Source organism: Ovis canadensis, chromosome 20 (assembly GCF_042477335.2).
Source record: "Ovis canadensis isolate MfBH-ARS-UI-01 breed Bighorn chromosome 20, ARS-UI_OviCan_v2, whole genome shotgun sequence".
Taxonomy (NCBI): domain Eukaryota; kingdom Metazoa; phylum Chordata; class Mammalia; order Artiodactyla; family Bovidae; genus Ovis; species Ovis canadensis.
The window spans coordinates 49,178,170-49,192,672 of record NC_091264.1 but is presented as its reverse complement, the minus strand read 5'-3'; positions in this window follow the sequence as shown (position 1 = coordinate 49,192,672).

Below are 14,503 nucleotides of genomic sequence, written 5' to 3'. Positions count from 1 at the left end.
TTCTGATATCACTGACTAATTGGTGCTGTTGTAGCCTTCTCTTGGTCCAGACAGACTGATCTGAAATTCCCCCTGACTAACAAGTGGTTTTCTTGAGGGCTTATCCTGGTGATTTTCCAGGACATTCACAAGTTAGGGATCCCCAATGTCTTAGTTTCCTTTTTAATCAGGGGAAATGTTCTGGAACCCACAACTCCCCACCTGCAGTAGTCACCAGAGCCTCTCTGTTCCCCTCACTCTGCAAGCACCATCTGGAGAATATTAAGCAGCTCACAGTGAGCTGCCTACTAGCTCACCCACAGGAAACCCATGTATCATATACACTCTGAATGATTGAATGTCAGAAATACTGGTGTGCATCAGTCCATCACTGTGGATTCTGGACAATTGTACAAGTGGTCACCTAGGAACTGAGTAGATCAGAAAGCTGGATTGAAAACCAAATTATACGAGAAGTGAGATTCCATTCTCTCTTCCTTTTAGATTAACTATCCTTGTCATTAACTATTTGGCCTTACAAACATGCCCTAGTAGGTCACTCAATTATAAAATCCTCCAAATAGACTGAGCCTCTACTGAGATTGGAGCAATGTGACTCGATTAGGGATACTCAGCTTGTTTAACAGCCTCCAAACAACCTGGGATGAAGGCCAATCTCTTGACTGGCTCTCCTAAGAAGTCAGTGATGTGGCTGGGTTGGTTTTACAGCATCTTGGGGGCTTTAGTAGCAATTCCTGACAAAGAAAATGGGAAATCAAAAGGTAGAAGTGAAAGAGGGATGAGTAAGGGAGAAGGAAGAGAAACACAGAAGGAAGGAAAAACAGCAAAGGGAAAGTGAGTCTATGATGTGGGTAGTGAAGGATGAAATGCTGTTAGAACACTTTATTTTTAAGGACCCAAATATATATGCTTTTAACATTCTAATAGCAAACCTCTCATATTCTCTTTCCATGAAAAAACCCTGTAAACACTTTTTAAGTCATTACTGCCCAAAACATCTAATTCTGTTTTGTTACTTGCTTAACTTTCTTTCATTCAGATATTTCCAGCAGAGAGGATGGCATTTATTAGAGGGGAAAATTGGCATAAGGGGGACAATGTAATTGGAGGAAACATACACACACCAATAGACCACACGCAATTTCATGTATTGTCTCTTCAAGCACAAATTAGGACTTTAGATCAACAACAGAGGTGGTGATGTTGAGAGCTCTCTCCTTGGTTGACTGTGACCAAAAAAGTAACACTGTAGATTTCAGACAATATTGAACAGAGCCATGGTTATACTGTAGAGTAAGTTAGAAATAGCCAAAGCGGGGATACTTGGACAACATTTAACAATCAGTCCCTTGCCATCCAGAAAGTGTTGATTTTCCCCTCTTTAACAGATTTCCATGTAAGATTACATTTAAAGAAATGGCCCTATTATATCAAGACTAGTAAGAGTGGTTCCTGAAAGGAAACAAACAAATGAAGAACCTTTGAAGTTCACTGATGTTACAGATTTGCAAATCACATGTCATGGATACAATGAGGATTTAAACTGAGGTTTAAAAAAAATCTCTATTTTCCAGAAGCAGGCCTGCAAGTTGTAGAGAAGGAGAGGGTGATATAAACACACCAACTGCTATATTGCATGGTAGCGTGAAGAAGAATAAGATGTGATGCCACCATGGGGCTACAGTGGATTGAAGTACAGCTAGGAGCCATCTGAGTGTGTCATAGGAGTGATGCAAATGGGATGGCTTTATGATGGAGTTTTGAAATGTTGATGGGACCTTGATGTGCAAAAAGAGAAAAACAGTACATCTGTCAATTCATTTAGGATCATCCTATGAAGTAAGGATCTCTGACATCCAAGATCAAGGAAACTGAGATATTAATACAGATAGCATTATTAGGTATCAGTGGAAAATCAAGTCTGACAAAAACACGAGATATGTTCATTATTTACCATTCATGTCGTATCTCTCGTGATTATGCCCCCATGATATACTGTATATATTATTGTAGGGTTAGAACGGAGAAATACTTGTATGGATTTTTATGCATTAGGGAGAGTCATTTGATAGATGATTCTATCAAATAGAAATAGAGTTTTTCTTTATTCTTCAATGCAACAGAAAGCCAAGAATATTCAGTCCAAGAGAGCAGAATGTCCAGAATTAGAAAAGAGAAACTTTAATGTGGATTGAGGAGTTGTGGTTGTTGGGGCTGATAGAGAAAAAGAAAGGGATGAGAAAGAGCTGGGAATATTATGACACTGAAAATCAAAGAGGGCTCTGCCAAGTGAAAAGAAGCAAAGCATGTGAGAGATACAGGAAATGAAATAGACCTTGACCACATGCAAGGAATGAGGCAGACATAAGAGTCAAAAAAGGCATGGAATAATATGCGACTAGCTGATTCAAGAAATGACTGAAAAGTCAGAGAGAAGGGGGGAGATAAATTAAGGTTTTATCCAAAACACCTGAGCTCTAGGTTCTTGTATTTCATCATCTTAGTAGCAGAAATCACCAAAAAATGGTAAGGGTCTGCAGCAAATGATAGAAATGAGTACTGTAAGGTATCTCTGCTAGACGGTATGGAATACCAGAAGCAAAGTAGGACTACCCAGTGATAACAAGTAGTAAGTCACTAGTCACTCTCAACACTTAAATAAGACATACATTGTAAATCATAGAGGATGAATGGAAATCAAATGGAAACAACCCATACCTTTACAGAGCCAGCCTAGACAAAACCTAAAACCTAAACCAAATAGAGGTCATGGTCTCCTTAATCATGTGTCCACTTTCTCCAAGAGGTTCTCATCCTTTTTCCTGAATTCTCCCTTATATACTCACCCTTCTTTGCCTTACTCTCAGCAGTCAGTCATCTAATCACTAATCAAATAAATAATTAAACAGTGTTCACTGCTGAGACATATTTGCATTGATTGACTCTTCAAACTGCATAGCTTTCTAATCCCCTGAAAGTAAAATGCTAATACTGGAAGGACTCCTTCCCAGCCTCTTTCCAAATTGCCCAGTGGGCAGCAACTGTGAGTCTAGCTACTTAGACGTCTTCTGCCATAATTATACCCTCTTTGGATAGTGAAGACAGGAGACGGATGAAGCACTGAATGATGTCGAGAAAGACATGCATGGACACGTGGAAAAGATACCATAGCCTTAAACACCGATCTATGCCTGCACACCATACCATGTGTGATGGCAGCCAGGTGGGCCTAACGAGGGATGGATTGTTTCAAGAAAGCTCTCTCTGAGTTGGCACTGAGAAGTTTGATTCAACTCGATTCTTTGATTCTAAGACTCAAAGCCACTTGTCTTATTTAACTGCACTAAGTCAAAAAGGGAATATACTTATGGCCTATTTGCACACTGCCAAGAGATTGTAAAAGTTTTCATCACAAGGAGAAAATTGTAACTCTTTCTAATGAGGGATGTTCACCAGACTTATTGTGGTGATCATTTTGCCATATATATCAAATAATTATGTTGTACACCTGAAACCAAAATAACAGTATATCTCAATATTATCTACGTATAATGATACCTGAAACTGAAATAGCATATTTGTCAATGCGACTTATGTATAATGATCATATAATCATTATGTTATGTACATAACACATCATACCTTCAATTGACTTCAGTCACTCAGTCATATCCAATTGTTTGAGACCCCACCGACGGTAGCATATCAGGCTCCCCTGTCCTCCACCATCTCCTGGAGCTTACTCAAACTCATGTCCATTGAGTCGGTGATGCTATCCAACCATCTCATCCTCTGCCTTCTCCTTCTCCTCCTGCCATCAATCTTTCCCAGCATCAGGATCTTTTCCAATGAGTCAATTCTTTGCATCACGTGGCCAAGCATTAGAACTTCAGCTTCACTATCAGTCCTCTCAATATATATTCACTGCTGGTTTTCTTTAGTATGGACTAGTCTGATCTCCTTGCAGTCCAAGGGACTCTCCAGAGTCTTCTTCAACACTGCAGTTCAATAGTATCAGTTCCTTGGGTCTCAGTTTCCTTTTGGTCCAGCTCTCACATCCATACTGACTATTGGGAAAACCATAGCTTTGACTAGATGGAATTTATATATATATATATATATATATATATATATATATATATATATATATATAAAAACATATATGAATACACATATGTAAGGAAAAGTTTTTGAAAAGGATATAATTATATATTAGATAAAGAAAACAAATAAACTAGTATAATTTGTTTTTTCAAATGTGCATTTTGGCTATCATGTTGGGTCTAAACCTTTTCTTCAAATGTAGTTTGTGTTTATGCTAATAGTAGATACAGAAACGAGTCTTAACCTCGAAACATTAACTGCAGAACAGCTTATTTACAATAGCTAATGAAAATCACAAAATTTCGAAACCTATAGGCCTGCCCAGTACTCTTCTGTTGGTCGTTTAACCAATTGATCATTGACTTAATTCCTCCCTGACTCAGGAACTCTTATAGGTGCTTAGTTTACATCACTAAACTAAGCAGGCAGACACTTATCCTCATGGAACTGATATTCTAGCTGGGGGAAGACAGATAATCTGCAAGAAACGTGAATCCAAGTACATTATATTGTATGTTAACAGGTGATCTGTACTATTGGAAAAGAACTAGTAAAGCAGAGGATGGGGTTTAGGGAATAAAAGTGAAGAAAGGGAAGTGATTCAAAGAAAAACAACTTAGACCACACTGAGGGGAGCAAATGCTCTCTTGCCTTCAAGATTCAAGTTTTCCCTACCCAGTCAGGTCTCTTGATCTTCTATGCAACTTCAAAAATGTTTCCGTGTCTGAGTCTCTATGCAAACACACGCCAAATATGCATGTTCTGAATATTCTGCCTCTCTTCAGTTGAACTGGTTTTATAAAAAAATTTTTGGTAAATTCCCCAAATTAAGTAACATTTTATGCAGCAAATTTTGATAGTTTTCTGATTCCTGAAGAACTAATCTCCAAAGTGTTTTCCATTTTTCAACACATCGTCAGTGACCTAATTATATTATGTAAAAGAATCATATATGCCTTGCTATTCTAATATATTATGACATTTTAAAAAATATACACAAATATAAACTAAATTACATTGAGACAAAAATAAATAGAAATGGAAATAGTAACATTTTCTTCCCCAGGGCATGAGGACACTCATTTTTATGGCCGCTGGACTAATGGATTCTGAATATACACACATAATTATACCAGTTATTTAACTATCATAATAAAGTGATTTCTTTTATATACAGTTTGAATCAAAGTTCTCAGAATACCACAAGTGGCCAAGAATACAATTATATGTGAATAACTCTCTTCATCAGTTCAGTTCAGTTCAGTCACTCAGTCGTGTCCGATTCTTTGCGACCCCATGAATTGCAGCACGCCAGGCCTCTTTGTCCATCACCAACTCCTGGGGTTCACTCAAACTCACATCCATCGAGTCGGTGATGCCATCCAGCCATCTCATCCTATGTCGTCCCCTTCTCCTCCTGCCCCCAATCCCTCCCAGAGTCAGAGTCTTTTCCAATGAGTCAACTCTTCAAAGTAGGTGGCCAAAGGCCTGGAGATCAGCTTTAGCATCAGACCTTCCAAAGAAAACCCAGGGTTGATCTCCTTTAGAATGGACTGGTTGGATCTCCTTGCAGTCCAAGGGACTCTCAGGAGTCTTTTCCAGCACCTCATTTCAAAAGCATCAATTCTTCGGTGCTCAAATTTTTTCACAGTCCAATCCTCACATCCATACATGACCACAGGAAAAACTATAGCCTTGACTGGATGGGCCTTTGTTGGCAAAGTAATGTCTCTGGTTTTCAATATGCTATCTAAGTTGGTCATAACTTTTCTTCCAAGGAGTAAGTGTCCTTTAATCTCATGGCTGCAGTCACCATCTGCAGTGATTTTGGAGCCCCCCAAAATAAAGTCTGACACTATTTCCACAGTTTCCCCATCTATTTCCCATGAAGTAATGGGACCAGATACCATGATCTTAACAAAGCTAGTGGAGGTGATGGAATTCCAATTGAGCTGTTTCAAATCCTGAAAGATGATACTGTGAAAGTGCTGCACTCAATATGCCAGCAAATTTGGAAAACTCAACAGTGGCCACAGGACTGGAAAAATCAGTTTTCATTCAAATCCCAAAGAAAGGCAATGCCAAAGAATGCTGAAAATACTGCACAATTACGCTCATCTCACAGGCTAGTAAAGTAACTCTCTTCATATGCATATGTAAAATTTTGTGAGCTGAATTAAGTAATCATTTTAGTTCTTTTGTTTTCCATCAATTCATCTACTGGTAAATAATACAAACTCTACAACAGAAATCTTTTTTTCAGGTTTTAAATCTCAAGTTATAATAAATGCAGAGCAATAGCCTAGAAGAATGAATAAAAAGTCATATGGATATCATCATTTATATGCATTTGTAAAGGAAATTAATGAAAAAATACAGAAGCCTTACAGTTTGCAGAAACAGAAAGTGTACTCACTCAGAGCTGAATATACATATCACCTAGGAACAATACTTTCTCAACTTCTGATGACTTCTAAAGAAAGGGACTCCACGACTTTCATCTCCAGCCTACTGTGGACTCCTTTCACTTTCCTCCTCAACTTCCCTCCATGAAATCTCTTCCCTAGGTTCTAAAACACACCTTGGGCTTCTGGTTCAAACAAGATGGGCTTGATCTCTTTGTGCCCACCCCTTTGTTTGTTCTGGAAATAAGAAGAGACCACTAAAGGAGACCTTGTATAGTTGGCAAGAGGAAGGTTAACTAGATTAGGGCCTGAAGAATGGAAGAGCAACACAGCAGCACCTAAGAGAAGACAAGCCAGGCCCAGCATTCCTGACCTCCAACCTAGATCAGAAGGCAGCCTGACTAGGGCTGTTCCTCCCAAGGAACAAATGTGAAGGAACACCAGGTGGTGCTTTAGTTGCCAGGCTGTTCCTGACTCTTTGTGACCCCATGGACTGTCGCCCACTAAGCTCCTCTGTCCATGGAATTCTCCAGGGAAGAATATGGATCTCATGTATTCCTCCAGGGGATCTTCCCAACCCAGAGGTTGAATCCAGGTTTTCACAAGACAAGTGGATTCCTTACTGTCTGAGCCACCAGGAAAGCCCAAGAAACTCAATTATGGCATGGATATTTGGAAAATAAAAGGATAAAACCATATGTTAAAATTCGATAAAGTAGACTACAGGGCAAAGAAAATTTCCAAAGACAAAGGAATACAAGGACGTTACATAAAGAATAAAGAGTTGAATCCCTGGGTCAGGAAGATCCCCTGCAGGAGGGCATGGCAACCCACCTTAACATTCTTCCCTGGAGACTCCCCATGGACAGAGGAGCCTGGCAGACTATATAGTCCATGGGGTCACAAAGAGTTGGACATGACTGAAATCACCTACCACACTTGTAAGGCAGTAAAACTTAAAAGTCCTCACCAAAAAGATCTTGAAAGGTAAATATGTAAGGTGATATTAATAGATATGTTGATTAAATCAATGAAGAATCCATTGACAATGTATACCTATTAAACTGTCAGGTATTCTTTAAGTATCTTGCCATTTTATCTGGAAAATATATTTTTTAAAAACTGAAAAAAGAAAAATAGGAAGATTTCAATGCTTTTTATATAATTATGTAGGTATTTCAGACATTACACTTGGTATGTAAAGGGTTTTTTTATTTTTATTCCAAATAGTAGGGATTCATTGGATATTCAGAAAAGTCAGAAACCTAGGCAATCCTCCCATAATAAAGATATATAAGCAAATCCAAGAATGATTATGTCACTTATCTAAACTTATAAAACGTGATGCAAATGTAGCAATAGAAACCAGGTTTCCTAGGTTTAAGTGACTCTTTACCGAATTACCTGGCAAATTGAAATATCTCCTATGCTCTGAAAAACTTGATTCTTACCTCTTTCACAGCTGATCATATTCCACATTGTATTCACTGTCCAGTTAGCATAAGTTTTACCACGTAAATTGAATTCCCTGAAGGTTCAATCCTGGCATGTCCGATCTTCTCACTCTATATTCTCACATGTGGCTAACTCTTTACAAATGCCTTCTTCTCCCTGGAACACCCTCTCTCTCTTACAAGATTACCTCCTCGACATCTTTCAGAACTCAGTAAAAACCACTTCCTGCAAACAGCGTTTCCTGACTCTGGCACAGCTCAGGTCTCCTTGTTATGTGGAAATATGGCATTCTGTGCTTCTCCCTCTCCACAGGTATCCCAATTGTGGCGCAACATTTAACTTTGAAATTCACCTCATTTTTGATTTTCTGTTAAAATTTAAGTCCTAATTCACAAAGTCCACATGTGTGTTCTTACTACTGTCCATTCTTCGCATCCAAGAGGACTTCATTAGGTGTTTGTTCAACGAAACACTTGTATTCGTGCAGAATAAAATTTCAATGAATTTTTGATGCTGTTCCTACAACATACAGTGAACTAAAACCTGTTCGGTCTTTTATTCCACCTACACTAGCCCTCACAGTTTCATGTCCTAAGATAATGTGATAATCAAGTCACTGACAAAAAGGCTGAATAGGAAAGAATCTTAACTGTTATTCCAGATAAAGGTTCCTTCTGTGTGTTTTTTTTTTTTTTTCAGAAAGAACTTGCATTCTAGAGTGTGTTCAGTTGAATAGAACAGAACTGATACGTTAATGGGAATAAAACCACTGTGGCAGTAAACAAAAATAGACAATCACATATCTTCTGTATACATCAAGTATCATTTTATCGGGAGCTGTTGGCTCAGACAGTGAAGAGTCCTCCTGCAGTACAGGAGGCCTGCATTCCATCCCTAGTCAGGAAGATCCCTGGAAGAGGGCATGTCAAACCGCTCTAGTATTCTTGCCTAGAGAATTCCCATGGACTGAGGAGCCTGGTGGGTCGTCAGACCATGGAGTCGTAAATTGTTGGACCTGACTCAGCAACTACGTATAAAAAAATTCCTCAAGGTGACATACTGACATTTAGAAACAATTTCTCTCACTAGTGTGCTTAACTACAACTTCTGCTTTTCACTGAAAGACCAAAGATAAAAGTAGTATTCCATAACAATCAAGTAATTATTTCTATCAAGGAATTGTTCTTAAAGCTAAGCCAGAGAAATACACTGTGAGATAGAGCAGATAATGTGAAGTAGAAGTGATCCAAACAGGGAAGCCTCATGAACAATCGATAATTTTCTTTTCAGGAAAAAGAATAAAACCTCAGTTTGGGATCATGTTTTCTAGAGAGATTTGCATACTCTTTGGAAATATAAAAATAATTTCCTTGTTTAGTTGAGAAAACTAAGGCCTAGAGAAGTGAAGATAAGTTTTCTAAGTCAAAGAGCAGTTATGTGAGGATTCTGTTGAGAGCTCTGTGACAGGCCTTAGGGGCCAGTTGCTTCATGTTTAGGATGACGGGCTGTAGATTGGGGTACCTATAATGGTGCCGTCTTCACGCTGAATTGCTTTTACTTTGGGAAAACTCTATCTTTGCTCTTAACACCCTCAACTGATTCTATAAAATCCAAAATTTATTGGTTTAAAATTTAATTACGTCTAAGACAATATCTTCCTATGTGAGCATGTCAAAGAACTATAATTTGAAAGAAATTTACAGTTCTATGCAGTATGTTATCATGTGCCACTGGAATTGATTATCTATGTTACTTGTTCCACATTCATGATCTAGGAAGGGAAAACAATATTGACTTTTTTTTTTTTCCCACTTAATCATGTCCAGAGTTTTAGTGCATGTGGGCTGCTATTATAAAATGCCAGAGGCTGGGTGGTTTATAAACCATGTTATTTATCACAGTTCTGAAGGCTCGAAGTTCAAGATCAGGATCCCAGCATGGTTGAGTGAGTGAGGACCTCTTCTGGACATATCCCTAAATATAGAAGGGATGAGCAAGTATTTCAGGCCTCTTTCACAAGGGCCCTAATCCCATTCATGTGGGCTCTGCCCTCATGCGGGTTCTGAACTCATGACCTAATTATTTTCAAATGGTCCCACCATCTAAAATCATCACTTTGGGGATTAGGTTTTCAACATATGAATTTGGGAGAACACAAGCATTAGACCATGGCACCCAACGAGGAGAGTCTCTTGGCTAAGGTAACCCAAAGCCTCATGCATACTGAATGTTCTGTGGTGCTGATATGAAGCCCAGGACTAAGGAATTATAGATTTCTCCTGGTATATACCTTGGGGATTGCACAGTTTTGAAAGATAAAGTTAAAAAGCTCCCAGATAAAAAATTGTCTTATTTGGGGGAAAAATTGTCTATTCTGTAAAAAAACAGCATGCATTTTGTATACAGTATTTGAATATATAAAACTCAGTTACCTATCCATACACCAAAACATGATATAGAAATACAAATAATCCCATTTACCATTGCATCAAAAAAATAATATGCTTAGAAACAAATTTAAGCAAGGCGATGAAAGATCTATGTATGAAAACATTCAAGACACTCATGAAGGTAATGTTTCAAACACACAAATGGAACATATTTCATATTTATTGACTGGAAGAATTAATATTGTTAATACATCCATACTAGCCACAGCTATCTACATATTCAGTGCTGCTGATGCTACTGCTGCTAAGTCACTTCAGTCGTGTCTGACTCTGTACGACCCCATAGACGGCAGCCCACCAGGCTCTGCCGTTCCTGGGACTCTCCAGGCAAGAACACTGGAGTGGGTTGCCATTTCCTTCTCCAATGCAGGAAAGTGAAAAGTGAAAGTGAAGTCGCTCAGTCATGTCCGACTCTTCGCGACCTCATGGATTGCAGCCTACCAGGCTCCTCCGTCCATGGGGTTTTCCGGGCAAGAGTACTGGATTGGGGTGCCACTTCCTTCTCCAAACATGCAGTCTCTTTCAAAATTCCAAGGCATGTTTCACAAAACAGAAAAAAAAAAATTCTACAACTCGTATAAAACTCTTGTTGTTGTTCAGTTGTCAGGTCACGTCTGACTCTTACTGACTGCATAGACTGCACCATGCCCGCCTTCCCTGTTCCTTACCATCTCCTAGAATTTGCCCAAGTTCATGCCCTTTGAATCGGTGATGCCATCCAACCATCTCCTCCTCTGTCACCCTCTTTTTCTCCTGCCTTCAATCTTTCCCAGCATCAGGGTCTTTTCCAATGAGTCAGCTATTCACATTAGGTGGCCAATGTATTGGAGCTTCAGCTTCAGCATCAGTCCTTCCAAAGTGTATATGGGGTTGATTTCCTTTAAGGTTGACTGGTTTGATCTCCTTGGTGCCTAAGGGACTCTCAAGAGTCTTCTACAGCACCACAGTTTGAAAACATCAGTTCTTCAGCACTCTGCCTTCTTTACTGTCTGTTCAGCTCTTACATGCGTACATGACTACTGGAAAGAGCATAGCCTTCACTATACAGACCTCTGTTGGCAAAGTGATGTTTTTGCTTTTAACACACTGTCTAGGTTTGTCATGACTTTCCTGCCAAGAAGCAATTGTCTTGTAATTTCATGTCTGCAGTCACCATGCACAGTGATTTTAGAGCCCAAGAAGAGGAAATCTGTCACTGATTCCACCTTTTCCCCTTCTATTTGCCATGTTAATGATGGGATCACATGCCATGATCTTAGCTTTTTTGATATTGAGTTTTAAGCCAGCTGTTTCACTCTCTTCTTTCACCCTCATCGGAGGCTGTTTAGTTCCCCTTCGCTGTCTGCCATTAGAGCGGTATCATTCACATATCTGAGGTTGTTGATATTTCTCCCAGCAATCTTGCTTCCAGCCTTTAGGACTCATCCAGTCCAGCATTTTGCATGACATGCTCTGCGTATAAGTTAAGTCAGCAGGGTGACAATATTCAGCCTTGACAGACTCCTTCACCAATTTTGAACCAGTTTATTGTTCTTTGTCTGGTTCTAACTTGTTGCTTTTTGAACTGCATACAGTTTCTCAGAAGACAAGTAACGTTGGTCTGTTATGCCCATCTCCTTAAGAATTTTCCACTTTGTTGTTAGTATACTGTATTGGTGTTTTTCTTTCTGGCTTACTTCACTCTGTATAATAGGCTCCAGTTTCATCCACACAGTTTGGCGAGATCAATGAAGCAGGTGTTTTTCTGGAATTCCCTTGCTTTCCCTTATGTTCCACCAGATGCTGCCAATTTGATCTCTGGTTCTTCTGCCTTTTCTAAAGCCAGGATGAACATCTGGAAGTTCTAGGTTTGCATAATGCTGGAGCCTAGCCAGGAAGATTTTGATCATAACCTTACTAGAACTGGAGATGACTGCATCGGTTCAGTGGCTTGAACATTCTTTAATACTGTCCTTCTTGGGAACTGGGATGAGCATTGACCTTTTCCGGTCGTCTTGTCACTGCTGGCTTTTCGAAATTTTCTGACATATTGAGTGGAGCACTTATATAGCATCGTCTTTCAAGATTTTCATAGCTTTGCTGGAATTCTATCACGTCCACTTGCTTGGTTGGCAGCATGCTTTTTAAGCCCACTGGAGTTCACATTCCAGAGTTTCTGGCTCTAAGTGAGAAACTACACTTAGAGTGTACACCTGTGATTATCTGGGTAATTAAGATATTTTTTGGTATAGTTCTTCTGTGTACTTTTCCCATCTCTTCTTCGTCTATTCTGCTGTATTAAATCACAAAACACCAAAGATAAAAGTGATCTTTGGAAAAAAGAACAAATTTCGAGACTAGGGTTGCTGATTTCAGATTGTATTAGAAAGCTATAGTAAACAAGACAGAATGATTTGCTTCTGGCGCAAAAATAAACACATAGATACACAGAGCTGATCGGCAAAGCCAGAAAAAAATGAACACCCATATAATGTCGGTTAGCTTATGAAAAAGAAGCTAAGACTGTCCAGTGGGGAAAGGACAAGTTTGTCAGAAATGGCACTGGGGAAACTGGAGAGTCCTATGAAAAAATGGAACTGTGCCCCTGTCTTTGCCATGCACAAAAATAAAATAAAAAAGGAATAAAGTTTTGAACATAAGACTTTAAGCGATTAAACTCTTAGAAGAAGACATTGAGATAGTCTTCTTGCCATCAGGCTTTACAATTGTTTTTGGTTTCACACCAAAAGCAAAGGCAACAACTGCAAAAACAAACCAGTGGGACCACATCAAACTCCAAACAAAGGAACATCAGCAAAATCAAATGGCAACTTACAGATTGACAGAAGATATTTCCAAATCATACATTTGATATGGGCTTAACATCCAAAAATACATGAGACATACAACTCAAGGGCAAAAAACCCAAACAATCAAAAAATTTAATGGAGCATAATTAAAGTAAGAGTTTCAATAAATCTGAAGTTTAGACTGTAGATGAGAGACTCAGCAAGGTTTTCCTTCTAGAACAACAAAAGCCTGTGCCTTCCTGGCATTACTTTCTTCATCTCCACTCACTTGTTTGACAATTACAGGGCAATGTGTACATTCTTCAATCAATAGCAATCACCCCACAGTGAGCTATAATGTGTACTAAGATTAGCCCCACTGGGGAAAAAAAAAACTAATATTTGCATCCTTACTAATGATGCATATCAAAAGGAAAGTAATTTCCAGAGTTTACCATTCCATTGTTTTCTATATTTCATTTCAAAATTGAGCCACCTAGTAAGGAAAATGAGTTAGGAGACCTCAATAATATATAGATAGAAAATTAGTTTTAAATGGGAGCATCAAAAGCAGAGACATTACTTTGCCGACTAAGGTCTGTCTAGTCAAGGTTATGGTTTTTCCTGTGGTCATAGATGGATGTGAGAGTGGACTGTGAAGAAGGCTGAGCACCGAAGAATTGATGCTTTTGAACTGTGGTGTTGGAGAAAACTCTTGAGAGTCCCTTGGACTGCAAGGAGATCCAACCAGTCCATTCTGAAGGAGATCAGCCCTGGGATTTCTTAGGAAGGAATGATGCTAAAGCTGAAGCTCCAGTACTTTGGTCACCTCATGTGAAGAGTTGACTCATTGGAAAAGACTCTGATGCTGGGAAGGATTGGGGGCAGGAGGAGAAGCGGACGACCGAGGATGAGATGGCTGGATGGCATCACGGACTCAATGAACATGAGTCTGAATGAACTCCGGGAGATGGTGATGGATAGGAGGCCTGGCCTGCTGCGATTCATGAGGTCGCAAATAGTCGGACACAACTGAGTGACTGAACTGAACTGAATGGATTATAACTTGAGGTAAGTTCTTATTATTGCTGTAACTCTATTCCTTTAGATTCTCTATAGCATCAGCCTAATAATTTATCGTAAGTACTAATACCAATAGGGACATCTACTGGTAAATTTACAGTGAGTAGAGAAAGAAAGGATATATTAGGCAAGAAGTCTAAGTATGGGAAGTCAACATTGGCAGTAAAGTAAAGGTCAGTATGGCCTTGAGAGGAAGGAAGGTTCTGAAAGTTTCCTGAAACACCAAGAAGGACTCAGA